General features: G+C 40.8%; 1 protein-coding gene and 1 long non-coding RNA gene across 5 annotated transcripts in view; one reads left to right on the forward strand and one right to left on the reverse strand.

Moving 5' to 3' along the window:
- The window catches only part of CHD6 (chromodomain helicase DNA binding protein 6), a 586,770-nt gene that overhangs the window by 525,549 nt on the left and 43,973 nt on the right, over window positions 1-17,248 (forward strand). The gene's annotated exons all lie outside the window — the stretch shown is intronic.
- Window positions 1,198-2,339, reverse strand: LOC115098315. Its single transcript, XR_003858468.1, has 4 exons — window positions 2,176-2,339; window positions 2,011-2,092; window positions 1,758-1,859; window positions 1,198-1,552 (listed from the first exon to the last, which is right to left on the reverse strand). It is a non-coding gene; the product is annotated as an uncharacterized LOC115098315 (long non-coding RNA).

Below are 17,248 nucleotides of genomic sequence, written 5' to 3' on the forward strand. Positions count from 1 at the left end.
TTTTGCAAGAAGATTCAAGGATTGAAATCTGATTGGCAGAGCTGACAGTAGAACAAAACTAACTAATACTACTGCTTCATATAATAATTTAATCTAACTCTGAATGAGGTGCCCTTTGCACTGTATGTAAGATGAACCAACAGCCCAGGCCATCCTGGAAAGAAATCAAGCGAATGCCCAGGATAGCAGCACTCCAAGCATCTGCCATCAGTAGGGAGATCTAGCGAATTAGGAGCCACCCTGAAAGCAGCACAAGGAAGCAGCAGTGTTGGCCTGCATGGGCCAGGTCAAAAGATAAATTTCCTGCTTCCTCTCCTAAGGGAGAACCAACACCACTCCTTCCCACCCCCTGCTCTTGGGGGAGGATCTGCTCTTCAAATCTTTGGGGTCTTGCTCTGCCTGAGTTACCTCAGGTCTCACACTCTCAGCCCTGTCACAGTCTCATCAGCGATGCACTCAATCATAAAGAACTATAATTTAAAAAATGTATCGTAAACAATCATTCAAAAGAAAAATTATTTATAGTAGGAGCAATTCATATACTTGAAGCAAAATCAAAAAAGCACTTCTATTTCTTCAAGATCCGTAAATTTCAATCCCATTGCAGATGCCCACAGTTTGAACTTTTTAAAAGTTTTTTCATGTACCCAGTATAGGGGAAATTCACATTTTCAGTTCTGCAAGTGCTTTCTAGCTTATTTAATATGCAATTTTTCAGTTCAATTATTTAGCATTTTTGGGCCTGATATTCAAAGCATTTTCAGCACTATTTAGCCGGATATATGGAACTTATGCAGGTAAGTAGTGGCCGCTGAATATGTGCCTATGTTCAGCTGCTGCTTAGCCATATAATTCCTTTATATGGCTAACCTTTACATGCAGAAAAAGTAGGTGTGTACTGGGTGGAACGAGTTAGCTAATATTCTGCGATTAGCTATATAAGTATATGTGTAATTTTAGATGCCTCATAGAGCAGCCAATAAACTTATCCTGCTAAGTGCATATATATATATATATATATATATATATATATACTACAAAAAACCCCCTGTACATTAATAAATGTAAGGGAGACCACTAGCACTTTTAGTTCTTTCAAAAAATTAGAAATTAAGATATTATTAAAAATTTTTTTGATTTGTTTAAATTGTTTATTGAAAACTTAATCACTATCACTATTGCACATATTGAATTTTTAACATAACACAAAGTACAAATTCACGAAGACTAACATATATACCTCTAAAATATGCCCCTCAATAATCTCCTACTGCTTGCCCTAAACTGGACCCTGTATCTCCTGATCCCTATAGATGTTATTCGGGTCTTTATAAACATATACACCTCTAATATGAAAAACCTTATATATTTTTTCTTTAGATGGTAAGTCTATATTTTTTTCAAAACAGATTTTTCTTTGGTGTATATCTATTCAACCAGTTCTTTTGTCCATCCCGACAAGGACCTCGTTTCGCCAATGTTGGCTTCTTCAGGGGAATATTCTTGTTAAGACCCAACATCAAGAAACACCCATGGCTCCCACTACTCGTGTCTACAATACATAGAACAAAATTACAAACAACAGAAATTATAAATCTAACTTTTACTGTAGTGTATATGTATCCTATTAGCTCATATCTGTCCATTACCCCCCAATTTATGTAAAACATTAAATTAATTCAATAATTAATATTTATTAAATATTGATACATCAGCTATTTCATTTGAACAAAACTTATCCTAAGTCCCACTCCTACCTAAAAATGAAGGAGCGTACTCAGACACAACACACTCAATTCACTCCGGCTCAATAGCTCCCGTTGTTTGTCATGAAAAAACTCCCGAATATGAGTGTTATCCTAAAACAAAATTCAAACAAAGAAATCTCTTACATTAAACCCTCATTTTAAACTAAGTTTTTCAACAAACACTCTCAAAAATGATTAAAAATGAATCTTTGCGTTAGGTATTATCTTATGATACTCCCACTGCAGAACCCCATAGCTTTACCTCTCCACACTTTCAAAAGCTCAGCGCCCTCCATGTAAACCAAAAGTTTCACTTCTTAGATCTTCCTCGTCACACTCCCCACCTGTAAAAACCACAACATTTATGGCTATATTTTTTGTGGAATCAATGCCTTCAATGCACCGAAACTTTAGTTTGAAATTGTACCTTGTTTAAGCAATGACCGCTTTCAAAAAAGCCCGCATTCAAAAATGGAGTCGCCAGACCGCCAATCCTCTAATTTGTTCCTCTAATTACACGGTGAGCAATATGTGCCTGCTCGGATAATTTCAAACGGTGCTCCAAACCATGACCCACACCTCCTCAATCATGATCTATTAATCTGAACAGAAAACAAAGTTAAGCCCTCCGCCAGTATATCACAAAAAAACGCCAATACTCAAATTGGTTTCTCAGATCACAAGGTGAGCAATATATGCCCACTCATATGACTTCAAACAGTACTCCTAACATTCACCCGAACTATCTCAACCATAATTTCATTCTAAACTGAAAACAGAGTTAAGCACTAGTATGTTACCAGTAAAACATCAACTTTAAGACATATGAAACAGCAACAACGCTCACCTTTAATGTTTTACCACCGTGTTCATGTACTCAGCGTCTCCTACTGAGGTTTCTACTGCCGACCTGCCCTTTTATGCTCCACCTCTTCACCCTAACACAACCAATCCACACACTCTTCATACGTAGAGCCTCAATGTCTAATAAAGAGGCCCACGTCACCAACACATCTACTTGGACTCCTCCTCACCACCCTCAGGTGGCCACTCCACTCTCATTAGTGCCCTCCTCCTTGCTTAATGATTCCTATTGTCATAAATCAAATCCTTTAGTTCTGAGCCCTGTTGTATCGGGCTCTTCTGCTTGTGTTGCCCATAATTTTATCATCCATTTCAATTAGGTGGAAAATCAGATTTATACCCTATCTTACAACTTACCCACCATATATGGTCTTGCATTAAATGCCAAATTACACTTAAGTTACAACTCATTCACAAATATTAGAATTACCTGCCCAAACATCAATTGTTCAGACCAATGAATTGAACCAATAATCAACAATGTATCCTATATCCTCTCTACAAAAACGCTTCCCATTCAATCATTACATTTAATCCCCTTGGTGCTGTTGTTTGCCAATAATAAATGAACCTCTGTTCTGTTTGTCTAAGATCCTGGGAAACGTGACCACCTCTCCTGTTGGGACGCTGTTGTAAGATACAAAATTTCAATTGATCCTCTGAATGTCCATGATCCTGCCAATGTTTGACCAAAGGTGAATCAGTTTTACCCGTATGTATACAACTCCTATGTTGTATAATGCGGGTACGAATTGGTAATTTGGTTTGACCAATATATAATTGTCGGGATGGACAAAAGAACTGGTTGAATAGATATACACCAAAGAAAAATCTGTTTTGAAAAAAATATAGACTTACCATCTAAAGAAAAAATATATAAGGTTTTTCATATTAGAGGTGTATATGTTTATAAAGACCCGAATAACATCTATAGGGATCAGGAGATACAGGGTCCAGTTTAGGGCAAGCAGTAGGAGATTATTGAGGGGCATATTTTAGAGGTATATATGTTAGTCTTCGTGAATTTGTACTTTGTGTTATGTTAAAAATTCAATATGTGCAATAGTGATAGTGATTAAGTTTTCAATAAACAATTTAAACAAATCAAAAAAATTTTTAATAATATCTTAATTTCTAATTTTTTGAAAGAACTAAAAGTGCTAGTGGTCTCCCTTACATTTATTAATGTACAGGGGGTTTTTTGTAGGTTACTAGTCATAGCACTAGAGACGATATTGCCAATATTTTTTGATCGCTATATATATATATATATATATATATATATATATATACACGTATATTCAGTGGCTTTGCCGTGCCACTGAATATATATCATAACTTAGCCAGATAAGTTCCAACCTGCTAAGTTACTTACATGACCAGCTTTGAATACCTACCTCTTTGAGTCTTGTTTTAAATTATCTTTTGTGTAACTTCTTTTACCTCTAGAAGCAGGTATTTGACAAAACCTAGTAATGTGTCAGGGCGTTTTCTTTCTTCTTTTGTTTCTGAGATTTTAAGGACTTCATTGACAATTTTTCACACTATTGGAATTATTGAAGAAAGTTTTGATACTTGTAATGACTTGGTGTGATTCTAAAGCTAGTTTATGCAAAGAGCCTTCACAAATATTCATTCAGGTGACTATTTATAAAGAAAGAAACCAGGAGGGGCAGACAATTACAAACAGATAAAAGAAAATAAAAATATAAACCCTAGATACATGAGATAATACTTTTATCTCAGGACAAGCAGGATGATAGTCCTCACATATGGGTGACATCATCAGATGGAGCCCTGATATGGAAAACGTCTGTCAAAGTTTCTAGAAACTTTTGACTAGCACACTGAGCCCACTGAGCATGCCCAGCATGCCATGATATTCTCAGCCACAGGGGTCTTCCTTCAGTCTCTTTTTTTCCGCGGTGCTGTAAGCCTCGCATAATAGGAGCTCTGTGAGATTTTCCCTCACTTTTTCCTTACGGAAAATATAACTTTCCTAGCGTGTAGCAGATGGACTCAGGACCAATAGGTATATAGTGTACTCCTGATAGCAGTTGGAAACGGATTAGATTTCAATCTGACGTCAGCCCTAGTACATATACCCCTGCAGGAAGTGCAGCTCTCCAGTATTTTCTGTCTCCATAGCAGTTAGGGACTCTGTGCACGCTAGCACAGCGTTAGAGTAAATTTTACCAAAGAAATCCAAATTAAGAAGAAATCTTACCTCTACAGACGAGCCCCGCTCTCCTGCCGTGACACCGTGGCAACACCGACCACGCGGACAATATGGCGACCATCTTGGAGGGTCTCCACGTGGGAGGACCCTCGGATCTGACTGGAGTCTAGCCCTGCTAGGGCAGATCAACCCGGTGGCACTGGTCCCGGCTGGCGACCTCTGCGTCTCCTTGAGCTTCGGAGACCAGAGACTTTTAAATAGATTTCTACCTTACCTTGTCCCGTTGCTTCCCGGTTTCGTTCCAGGCAGTCTCCAGCTGCGGGGGGAGAGGGAAAATACCTTCACTGCCGTGCTCGAGGTTGCACCCGCTGCCTCTCAGCCTCACCCGATGTTGGGGGCTAGGTCCCCGCCGAGGGTTGGCCGCTGGACCGAGGCTTACCTCCGAGGGATCGCGGAAATCACCTCGGGAATCTCGACTGGTGGAGGGACCCAAAGGGTGTCATGGCAGGAGAGCGGGGCTCGTCTGTAGAGGTAAGATTTCTTCTTAATTTGGATTTCTTTGGTAAAATTTACTCTAACGCTGTGCTAGCATGCACAGAGTCCCTAACTGCTATGGAGACGGAAAATACTGGAGAGCTGCACTTCCTGCAGGGGTATATGTACTAGAGCTGACGTCAGATTGAAATCTAATCCGTCTCCAACTGCTATAAGGAGTACACTATACCCATTGGTCCTGAGTCCATCTGTCTACACTAAGGAAAACAAAATTATCAGGTAAGTAATTTCTCCATTTTCAGCAAAAAAACGTATCACTCTGGTCTCCCTTCGACATAGTAATTGGTGAGTACTTTTTGAATCATTTTTTCGGTCGATTCCTGTCACCTTCATTCAGTACCTGCAGGCCATCGACCGTTACCCAGCCTATTTTCACCATGGCCTCCGGATTCAAAAAATGCCCAAATTGTAACCGAACTATGTCGATAACCGACCCGCACAATGTTTGCGTTTTATGCCTGGGATCAGGCGACGATGTCCGGGCTTGTACAACTTGTGCCCAAATGACACCAAAGGGCAGGCGTGCCCGGTTGGATAAAATGGAGGAGCTGTTTAAAAAGCTCACTCCATCGTCATCTTTGACATCATCACCGAAGAAATTATCACCCTCTGTTGAAAAACATCGAGGTAAGAAAGGGGCCGATGACCATCCGTCACCGATCCTATCCGGATCTTCCATAGCGTCTTCATCAACATCTACTAGAGAGCATTGTGAAAAAAGATTCCATCGACACCGTTCCATCTCCGATCCATCGGAGGGAGATGGAACGGTGCTCTCCCTCCCATCGGTGTCCGATGGAACAGTATCTCCCTCCCATCGGAGGGAGATACTGAGGTGCTCTCCACCAAGATCGGTGTTAGAGACTGTGCCACCACACTCAGTCGTGGAAGAGCCAGTAGCGCCAGTCCTACCTTCTCCTGTGACAGTGGACCCAGTCCCAGTCTCCAGGGAAGAAGTGACTTCCATGGTCCAGCAAGCGATCGTCGAGGCATTCCAAAAATTCCAGCCTCCTTCCATGCCAGTACCGGTACTGATACCGACACTGGCATCGATACCAGAACCGTCGATTTTTCAACCCCTACTGAATAAAATCGACGCATTAATCGGAGCTTTTCCTGCTCAGACACCAATGACGCCGACAGCTTCCCCAATGCGGCCATTGACACCATCAATGCCAAAACATCCACCGATGATTCCTTCAATTCCAATCCCAGGCTCATCGGAGGAAGATGGGAGAGACTCGGATTCCGTCCTGGGGCCATCGGGCCTTCAACACTTCTGGGCACCGACATTACCTTCGATGTCATTTCCGGACCCATCGATACCATCGCGACCCGGTCCATCGGGCGACGCTGGCCATCGAGACCTTTTGATTCCCCATCGATGCCTTTATTGCCTCCTTTGATACCAAAGCAGATTCCATTTCAACCATCGAAGTTTGCTTCTAAAACAAAACATCACCTTCAAAAACGTAAACCAGATCCTTCTGAGGCACATTATCAACCTCAATACAGTCCTTGGGAGGATGTAGACACTGACACTGATATAGATGATTTACAGTCAGAGCCTTCTCCACCAGAAGTGAGGAGGAAGTCCCTTGCTGAGGATTTGTCATTTGCAAATTTCATAAAGGAAATGGCAGATACAATTCCTTTTGAATTGCTTACTGAAGAGGATACAAGACACATGACTCTTGAAGTGTTGCAATTTGTGGATGCACCAAAAGAGGTGATGGCAATACCCATTCATGAAGTGCTTCTGGAACTTCAGCATCGATTATGGGAACATCCTTGCTCTGTACCGGCTGTAAACAGAAGAACAGACGCAACATACCTGGTACAACATACCCCAAGTTTCCAAAAACCGCAATTGCCATACCTCTCAGTGGTCATTGAATCGGCTCAGAAAAAAGCCAGGAAACAAAAAACACACTCTTCTACCCCACCAGGAAAAGAACAGAAGTTCTTAGATGGCTTAGGAAAAATGTTTTTTCAAGGATCCATGCTGGTATCTAGAATTGCGGCATACCAGCTTTACATGACACAATATCAAAGAAGCTTGTGGAAACAAGTTCAAGATATTGCTGATAACCTTCCTCAACAACAACAACAGGTACTAAATACTCTTATTGCCAAAGGCCTTGAATCTGGCAAACACGAGGTTCGGGCAGCTTACGACTCATTTGAGACATCCGCCCATCTATCAGCAGCTGGAATCAATGCACGAAAGGTGGGCTTGGCTCAAGGCCTTGGATCTCAGATTAGAAGTCCAAAAGAGACTGGCAGATCTCCCATGTACTGGAGACAATGTCTTCGGAGAAAAAATTCAGGATGCTGTCTCACAATTCAAAGATCATCATGAGGCACTCCGTCAGCTCTCCAAGTTATCATCTTATCAGCCTTCCTCCATCCGAAAAGCTAACAGAAGAGATACCAGGAGGCCTTTCTATAGACCTAGGAAGTACTATCCACCTGCTACTTCAGCGCGTTCTTACCGTCCACCGCAAAGAGGACATACACGCCAACCATAGCAGGCAAAAACCCAGCCACCTCCACAAACTGGTCCAGCAGCTGGTTTTTGAAATACATCAAGAGAACAGAAGCCTCTCCACCAATCCTATACCTCACTTACCAGTAGGAGGTCGACTCCACCATTTCAAACACCAATGGAGTCTCATCACCAAAGATCAATGGGTATTAGCTATAATGAATCTGGGATACCGTCTCAAATTCAACACAATACCCTTGCATTCATCACCCATTACCACCCATCACACTTTGGACAAACACTGTCATCACATCTCAACTTCAAGTAGAACTCTCAACTCTGCTGACTACCAGGGCTATCGAACGAGTTCCCCGGTCTCAGCAAAGCAAAGGGTTCTATTCCCGCTATTTCCTAATTCCAAAGAAAACAGGCAGCCTTCGTCCTATCTTAAACCTCCGCAATCTCAACAAATTTCTTCAAAAAGAAAAATTATGGATGGTATCTCTAGGAACCATCCTTCCTTTGCTTCAACGGGGAGATTAGCTCTGTTCTCTAGATCTTCAAGACGCTTATGCACACATATCCATTTCCACACAACATCGCAAGTACCTACGATTTGTTGTGGGAAAACATCATTACCAGTATCGAGTCCTACCATTCGGACTTGTCTCAGCTCCTCGAGTATTCACAAAATGTCTAGCAGTTGCTGCTGCACATCTATGAAAAAACAGCATCCATGTTTTTTCCCTACCTAGACGATTGGCTAATCAGAAGTCCATCCAGACAGGGAGCTCTGCCTGCCTTACAAAGCACAATAAGACTATTACACTCCCTGGGATTTCTAATCAACTATCCAGATGTAGCGAGCAGAATTTTTCAACTCTGGGGTCACCCAACCATAGACCTCTTTGTGTCCAAACTGAATCACAAAGTGGAAAGATTCTGCTTCCTCCATGGATGTCGACCAACGTTCCCCAGGGACGCTTTTGCTCGCCCCTGGAACACAGGTCTTCTATATGCATATCCTCCAATCCCGCTCATATCCAAAACTCTCATGAAGCTACAACAGGACAGAGGGACAATGATGCTCATAGCTCCGTACTGGCCTCGATAAGCATGGTTTCCCATACTCCTCGACCTCTCGATCAGAGAACCGATTCACCTGGGCACAGTGCCTACTCTCATAACTCAGAATCAGGGCATGTTGCGTCACCCGAACCTGCTGACTCTCGCCCTGTCAGCTTGGATGTTGAAAGCTTAATTCTACAACCACTTAATCTTTCAACTCAAGTCTCGGAAGTTATTGTAGCTTCACGAAAGCCTTCCACACATAAATCTTAACTCTCAAAGTGGACAAGATTTACCAAGTGGTGCATGCAAAATGGTTTTGACCCCTTTTCTTGCCCCACTCCTTTATTGTATTACCTGTGCCACCTTTCGGATTCTGGTCTACAGACATCTTCGGTAAGGGTACACCTAAGTGCCATAGCAGCATACCACAAGGGAATAGGGGATTCACCAATAACAGCACAACCCCTAGTAAGTCGATTTATGAGAGGCTTACTCCACCTTAAGCCTCCCATTCGACCACCGGTTACTGAATGGGACCTAAATTTAGTACTAATGAGACTCATGCGATCCCCGTTTGAGCCTCTGCACTCCTGTGATGAAAAGTTTCTTACATGGAAAGTATTTTTCCTAGTAGCCATTACATCTGCTAGGAGGGTCAGTGAGTTACAAGCTCTTGTCACATACTCACCCTACACAAAGTTCTTACATAACCGGGTAGTCCTTCGCACTCACCCCAAATTCCTACCAAAAGTGGTAACGGATTTTCACCTCAATCAATCCATAGTCTTGCCTACTTTCTTTCCAAGTCCACACTCTCACCAGGGCGAGAGAGTTTTGCACACCTTAGATTGTAAACATGCGCTAGCTTTTTACCTGAACCGCTCGTCAGTCCATAGAAAATCCACCCAACTCTTTGTTTCTTTTGACAAAAATAAACCAGGAGTTGCAGTGGGAAAACAAACTCTCTCCAACTGGTTAGCAGACTGTATCGAATTCTGCTATAAAAAAGCAGGCATTTCTTTCCAGGGGCGAGTAAAAGCGCACTCAGTAAGGGCTATGTCTACATCAGTAGCACACTACCGTTCTGTGCCTATTGCTATATCTGTAAAGCTGCAACTTGGAGTTCACTTCACACCTTTGCAGCACATTACTGTTTGGACAAGGAAGGGCGACAAGATTCAGCCTTTGGACAATCTTTCTTAAAGAACTTATTTCCAGTATAGTTCTAACTCCTTCTACATCCATCCTTCTGTGAGTACACCAGTTGTTGTGCATGTTGCACAAGTTGTATGCTGTTGGTCCATTACAAGAATGACTTAGCCTGTAGCTTGTTAATCACCCATATGTGAGGAGTATCATCCTGCTTGTCCTGGGATAAAGCAAAATTGCTTACCTTGTAATAGGTGTTATCCCAGGTCAGCAGGATGTAGTCCTCACGAAACCCACCCACCACCCCACGGAGTTGGGTCCGATATGTTTTATTATTTTATTTTTTCACTCCCGCTTACTGCTACAAACGAGACTGAAGGGAGACCCCTGTGGCTGAGAATATCATGGGATGCTGGACATGCTCAGTGTGCCAGTCAAAAAACGTTTCTAGAAACTTTGACAGAAGTTTTCCGTTATCAGGGCTCCATCTGATGATGTCACCCATATGTGAGGACTACATCCTGCTGTCCTGGGATAACACCTATTACAAGGTAAGCAATTTTGCTTACTATTTAGGGCTAAGCTAAGTCTGTTAACACCTCCTCTTCTTGTGTCCATCCACCAAAGTCATATTTCTTTCATCTGGTGAGCACATTTCAGCGCTTATGACTTGCTTTAGCAAGTTCCTGCACTGTCTGGTGCAGCCCATCCTGAAGCAAAGTGTAGACCAAAAGGTATTGCTTAAGAACATAAGATTTGCCATATTGGATCAGTTATTTAAATATAATTTTATAAAAATACCATTTTATTACAAAAATGAACAATTTGCATCACAGAATACAAATTATCGCATGTATATAAACAACCATACATGCTATACAAACCTCAAAACATTTTTTGTCTAAAATCACAAAATTAAACATAATCATAACCCGCCATTCTTCCATTCATACTAAACACACATATCCATGCATAAAAATCACTCAATATTATTCTTATATGAACAACACACTCCTGCTGAGTTTTAAACTTAAATATAATTTTTAAATCCTTATAGCAGAAATTCTACCACGACAACAGGCCCTACTGTTTTCGCCTATCTGGCTTCTTCAGGGGGATCAACTTTGCTTTTTGGCCTCTTTTGAATATAATTCATAATCTTGTATCTGTCGTGGATTTCTAAGATGAATATCGCTGCCGAACATTTGATTGAAGAACCAATTACTCAAATAAATCCTCACTATTCAAACGTGTGAAGGAGATTACATGAGTGTTCATACTCCCGCCATTTGATGCGTCATATCGACACGGTTCTTTCGCAATTGGCAAATTCCTACGATGCCTCATAAGCTATTTTGACCCATAGCAATCCAACATACTCCAGTATCTATCTCATATCCAATTTGCGTTGACAAATGGCTTGTAAAACTCAGTTATGTTGTACAAAAACACTGTAAGGGTTTAAAAAATTGTATTTAAATTTGAAATTCAGCAGGAGTGTATTCATATAAGAGTGATTTTTATGCGTATGTGTTTAGTATGAATGGAAGAATGGCAGGTTATGATTATGTTTAATTTTGTTATTTTAAATGAAAAAAGTTTTGAGGTTTATATAGCATGTATGGTTGTTTATCTATGTGTGTGTGTGTGAGATACTTTGTATTTTGTGATGCAAATTGTTCATTTAAATAACTACTCCTTTATCTACTTAAATGGACTATTAAGTTTAGGAATTATATGGGAACTCTGATTTAGTATTGTACCATCCTGGATCAGACCAAAGGTACTTCAAGCAAGGTATCCTGCCTCCAACAATGGCCAATCCAGGTCACAAGTACCCAACAGGATCCCAAAAGGTTGATAGATTCCATACTGTTTATCCCAGGGATAAGCAGTGGATTTCCCTAAGTCCAGCTTAATAATGGTTTATGGACTTTTCTTCTGGGAACTTGTCCAAACCATTTTTTAAATCCAGCTACACTAACAACTTTTACCATATCCTCTAGCGGTGAATTCTAGAGTTGAATTATGCATTGAGTAAAAAAATATTTTCTCCTCTTAAATGTATTACCTAGGAACTTCATTGTGTATTCCCTAGTCTTTGTACTTTTTGAAAAAATAAACTGATTTGCATTTACCCATTCCATTCCACTCATTATTTTATAGACCTCTGTCATATCTCCCCTCAGCTCTTTCTTCTCCAAACTGAAGAGCCCTAACCTCTTTAGCTTTTCCTTATAGGGGAATCATTCCACCCCCTTTATCATTTTGGTTTTTTTTCTCTGTACCTTTTCTAATTCCACTATATCTTTTTTGAGATGTGGTGACCAGAATTGCACAGGATACTCAAGGTGCTGCCACACCATGAAATGATACAGAGGCAATATTTTATTCTTTGTTTTATTCTCCTTTCCTGTCCTCATACTAACATTCTGTTTGCTTTCTTGGCCACCACCACACTCTGAGCAGAGGATTTTAACAAATTATCCATAATGATGCCTAGATCCTTTTTCCTGGGTAGTGACTCCTAATGTGGAACCTTGCATCATATAACTATAATTTGGGTTGCTCTTCCCTACATGTATCACTTTGCACTTGTCCACATAAAATATCTGTCATTTGGATGCCCAGTCTCTCAATCTTGCAAGGTCCTCTTGTAATTTCTCGCAGTCCTTTTGTTATTTAACAACTTTGAATAATTTTGTATCAGCAAATTTAATCATCTCACTCATTATTCCCACCTCTAGGTCATTTATAAATATGTTAAAAGCAGTGGCTTACCTCTCACCATAATCACCAATCTTAGGTCTGGTAAAATATTCTCATTTTGCCATGTTGGCTGTTGACCAGCCAGTTTAGGGATGGAAGTGATTTAGGATCTACCAGGTGGTCTGCTCCTTTGCCCCTGCAGAAAGTTGCTCAGCTGTTCGAATAACTCTTCAAACTCACAATGCAATCAATGATAGCATTTTAATCCCCCCTGTTTTATTTTTATTTTTCAGCCTTTCCTCTAATATATTTCCCCAAGCTCACCTAACTTCCTTCTTCCTGGTCTGTCTTTTGTAGCTTGTCCCTCTGGTTGGGAAAAGTGACTTAGCAAATCTTCTGAGTCACTAGTGAGCCCCAGGTAATCATCTGCCATGGTCCCAGGTTCCAGATTTTATAATTGGAGGTACACGTATTCTCTCACATGCCCTCCCCCTCTACCCCATACTATCTGGATTTCCCTGCAGAGGAAATCCACATTCCCATTGTCTATATCCATTTAGAGTTTTACTTAAAGGCAAAGAGTTGTGGGGGAGAGCAAAGAATCATTGTATTATGCTCCCATTTGAAGTCCATATTGTGGTTTATCCACTTAAGTGGTTGGTCTGTTACCAGTATGGATTGTCACCCACGCAAATAGTAACAGAGGAATTCTGAAGTCCCTTCCCTGCCAAGGCTTCTTTCTACTACTGCTACTACTACTATTTATCATTTCTTGTATTTGAGCATTCTGTCTCCCAGGGTAGATGTTTTCAGCTAATATAGACCACTGGATGATTGTTTTCCTCTTTGTTCTGTGGTAGAGACACTCCCAATCCTACTTCTGAGACATCCAGCTGCACCTCAAACATGATCTTGAAGTCTGGGCTCACCAGAATATGCTTGGAATACAGAATGTCCTTCAGGTCCTGGAAAGCAGCTGTTCCTTAGTTCACTGAACATGGTGGGGACTTGTTTTCTTCAATAACCAGGTCAAGAGTATCAAAGTCCAGAATATAATGATGGTAATAACCAGCAAGGCTAAATAAGTATTCTAGCTGCTTTTTAGTTACAGGTTTTGATGTCTGGTGTATGGCATCCACTTGTACCAGCTGGGAGTCTAATCTTCTGATTTCCTATGGTATATTCTTAGTATTGAATTTTGTTTCTTACTACTTCATCCATGTATGTCATTACAAACTTCATGTAGGCTTGCAGCAAAAGGTCTATCAACTGCTGGAAGGTGCCACTTATGATTTGTCTTCTCTTTGGCATTTTCAGCGAAGAGCATCTGCCAATAGCTTTTAGTTAGATCTAATGTTGACATAATCACACATTTCCCAGTTTTTCTTTGAATTTGTTTACCTTTCGAATGGGGTAGGCTAATAGCTTTGACTTTTGTTTACCTGTGTGAAGTCAATGCAAAATCTCATGATACCTTCTGGCTTCAGGACCAAAACAATAGGGGAGCACTAATTACTTTCCGATTCCTTAATGATCCCCATATGGATCATTGTTAGTACTTCCTGGGGCATAGCTTCCCTTTGAACTATGGGGATTCAATAAGGGCATTGTTTGACAACCACTCTGGGAGCCATGTAAATCTCCTTTTTTTTTCGGAGGGGGGGGAGGGTGAGGAGGTCAAATTTTAACTCAACAATTTCCTCTTGCTCCTTTATACTTTCAGTTCAGTCAGAATACAGGGATGGGATCTAGTACCATGAGCATTCATTTTTTTATTTGTTCTAATTTATTATCACTGAAGTGCCCCTAGCTTGGTACAATAAAGCAAATATACATAATATAAAATATACTGCAAAAGCACATAAATAACTACATTTGCATCTACCCCATATTCTGTATTCCCTACCCCCCATCCCCAACAACATACCTTGTCTGTTAATTGCAGTGACGATCCTGGGCCAGAGGTTATGTACCAGGACTTTTATAACCCTGCAATCAAGGGCTCTAAATCCAACCACTAGTTTATATTGATAGCCTACTGTGGACCTTTCCAGGTACAACCAGATCCATGATTACTCCTTTGAATGACATTTTTATCATTGGAAGGAGGATCATTAGTGCTGTCTTTGCAGGCTTTGGAGCCATTAGCTGTCAGACTGGACAGAATTTAAAAACGTTCTCTACCTGATGATAAAGCCTGATTTGCAGAACTAGAGAAGAAATCTCTCTCATCTTTTTGACACCCAGATACAAACCTTTGCCAATAGGTGATTATGGGCCAGAACCAAAATATTTTTTAACGGGTGGGGAACCAGCAATTGCTCATATAATTCTGCCTCTTTTCTTAACTGAGCCTGCTTAAACATATATTCAGAATATCTTCTTCATTTTTATTTATTTATTTATTTATTTATTTATTTATTTAGCATCTTTTTTTATACCGACATTAAAATACACATCATATCGGTTTACATTGTAACGAAGGCTGAAATTACATGGAACAGGGGAAGGGGAGAACCAGGAGATTATGCGTGAGAGAGTAGAGGCTCTAGGGGGAGCCTGAGAGGTAAAGCGAGGGGGAGGGGGAATGGGAGATAAAAAAACAAAAACAAAACATATTTACAAACATTGATCGTGGTCATGAATGATGAAACATAATTACATAATTACAGCAGGGAGGGCGAGGGAGGGTAGAGAGGGTGGCTAGTCTTCTTCTAATTCCTCAAGATTTAGAAAGCTTAACCAAGGGTCACCAAGATTAACAGGAGGTGGGTCCAAATGTACACCTTAACTATTAATGGAACCCCTCTTCTCTCCCACTTTGGGTCTGCTCTCTCCCTGTGGAGCAAGTAGTTGACCTTTGTTTCCTCTGCCTGTGCTGACAATTTCAAATTAGGTACAAACAAGTCTCAGTCAGTGAGAGAATACTCTTTCTTTAATTGGAGGTTCCTCAAACAGAATCCATGGGTCACATGCTAGTTATGACACAACTTTGAAAAACCAGAGTACCTGAATTATTATTCACCTTGAGCTTGGTTTTTGAAAATGTGAAGAATTAAAACTAAAATCCAAATAAATACGCAAATCTGGGAAAATTCAGTAACCGTGTGATGTAACATGGTCACTAGTACACCTATCATGAAGCACACAGGTTCCTTTTTTGTTTTAATATTTATCTAGGCCATAAGAAACATCTTAGTGTCCCTATGTGTGAAAAAATCACTACTGTTTGTAAGCCATTCTTGCCAAACCATTTTCATACCAATTAGCCAATCACAAAGGGGCCTGCTCCCTAGGTTTTAGCTTTGACCATCAAAATGAATAATTAGCTTCTATATTAGTGTCTGAAGTTTCTCCCTCTTCCAGGGGAAAGCCTTGAACCATATGTCCCTAGTCCCCAGAATTATAACACTGCCTGCTCCTTATTCCCTGAGAATTTATACAGGGAGATTAGAAAATAGTCCCTTTGTGTCTTCATACTTCTCTTCTGGGTCTGCTTTCTAACTTCAGATCCTCCTCATGAATTCTTGAGTATCCTGCAGGCTGGATGCTGACACCAAAGTAAGAATCTTTCTTAGATGGTGGTTGGGTTGCCCCCTCCAATGGACTCTGGGCTCTCTGGAATGCCTCTTGTACTACCTCTATGGCAAACTCCTTCTTCTGGGGTGGTCCTGGTGCTTCTTGAGAAGGAACTCTGTTTTCCCCACTGTTTTCCCTTTGTTCCTATCTGGCCACCTGGTGGAAGATAAATCTTTGTGCCACAGTGAAATAAAGAGGTGCTCTATGCAAGGGTGGCTGTCCACTTCAGCATACATAAACTATTCTGTTAAATTAACAACCATTGCCAAATCAGCTACTGACTGTCAATATATATGCATGCTTGGTTTCAGTGGGGTAGGATCTCCAAGAATTGCACTAGCACAATGTCTTTGGCAATGTACCAACCTGATTTAAAAAAAAATTAACTATCACCAGCAGATATCTTTTAGTCTCTAGGCAAATGCTTGGGGATACATAAGAACATGCCATACTGGGTCAGACCAAGGGTCCATCAAGCCCAGCATCCTGTTTCCAACAGTGGCCAATCCAGGCCATAAGAACCTGGCAATTACCCATAAACTAAGACTATTTCATGTTACTGTTGCTAGTAATAGCAGTGGCTATTTTCTAAGTCAACTTAATAGCAGGTAATGGACTTCTCCTCCAAGAACTTATCCAATCCTTTTTAAACACAGCTATACTAACTGCACTAACCATATCCTCTGGCAACAAATTCCAGAGTTTAATTGTGCGTTGAGTGAAAAAGAAGAAAGTCAAAGTAGATGCTGCAGCAGCAGTGCCTGTATGCATCTGGTGTAAGCCTAGTTTATTTAGTATACCACCTTCATCAATCTATGATAAGAATGTAAGATCATAAAATATGCCTTGATGGATAAGACCAAAATTCCATCAAACCCAGCATCCTGCCTCCAATAGTGGCCATTA

Source organism: Rhinatrema bivittatum, chromosome 8 (assembly GCF_901001135.1).
Source record: "Rhinatrema bivittatum chromosome 8, aRhiBiv1.1, whole genome shotgun sequence".
Classification (NCBI taxonomy): domain Eukaryota; kingdom Metazoa; phylum Chordata; class Amphibia; order Gymnophiona; family Rhinatrematidae; genus Rhinatrema; species Rhinatrema bivittatum.